Here is a 1,108-nt window from a genome sequence, read left to right on the forward strand (position 1 = left end):
TACCCACTAAAACTCATATGTTGAAGCCCTAACCCCAATTTGACGGTATCTGGAGATAGGGTCTTTAGGAGGTAATTAAGGTTAAATGAGGTCATAAGGGTGAGTCCCAAATACGACAGGATGTGTCCTTATTAAAAGAGATCTCTCCAAGCCCCACTGCCATGTGAGGACACAGTGAGAAGGCAGATATCTGAAAGCCAGGAAGTGAGCCCTCACCAGAAACCAATCCTGCCGGGAACTTGATCTTGTACTTCCAGCCTCCAGAACTGTGAGAAAATAAATGTCTATTGTTTCAGCCACCCAGTCTATGGTATTTTGTTATGGCAGCCCGAGGTGAGTGAGATAGCACCTCTGCGTGTTTGAGGCTGAGGTATATGCATGTGTGCAATCATATGCATTATTTCCAGAGCCCAGGTGCTGGAGGAAGTTGCTGTGGACTAGAGAAGCAGGCCTGAAGACACAGAGCCTGTGTGGCATGGTTATTAGGACTCTTGGTGAGTGAGGCAGAGTTGAGACCAAGGGTGGGAGAAAGAGACTGCCCCAGGCCTCTGCTTTTGCTGGGCTTTGTCCTGTTCTCTCTTTAGATCTCTTTCTCATTGGCAATGTGTGTACCTTCCAAAGTGAAGTATAGGCTGTGGACTTAGTCTATTGATTGTACCACAGCCCAACAAATAAATGTTACCGTATATTGTTAACTCCCTTTTCCCATCTCTACTCTATCTACTCAGGAAGCCTTAGTGTAGCTGTTTGGGTAGAGAGACAAAAACCGGATTCTTCCACAAGAAGCTTCTTGACCAGCAGGTGAAGAAATAATCCTTGCAAGAGCCCAGATCCAGCTTCTTGTGAGACAATGGCTGGGAAGAAATGATAGATGGGCCTGCAGAGGCCTACACGTCTGATTTTCATCAGTCCCTTTAGGATGTGCTATGGTTTAAATGTGTCCTCCAAAAGTTCATGTGTTGGAAACTTAATTACCATTGTAACAGTATTAAGAGGTAGGTCCAGAGGAGGAGGGGCTGAAGGCGTGAAAAGGCACGCAGGCGCACTACACGGAGCATCGCCTGCCGCTGCGCACCTCACGCCGCGCACCTCACGCCGCGCACCTCAC

Source organism: Mandrillus leucophaeus, unplaced genomic scaffold, assembly GCF_000951045.1.
Source record: "Mandrillus leucophaeus isolate KB7577 unplaced genomic scaffold, Mleu.le_1.0 Scaffold339, whole genome shotgun sequence".
In the NCBI taxonomy this organism is placed as follows: Eukaryota; Metazoa; Chordata; class Mammalia; order Primates; family Cercopithecidae; genus Mandrillus; species Mandrillus leucophaeus.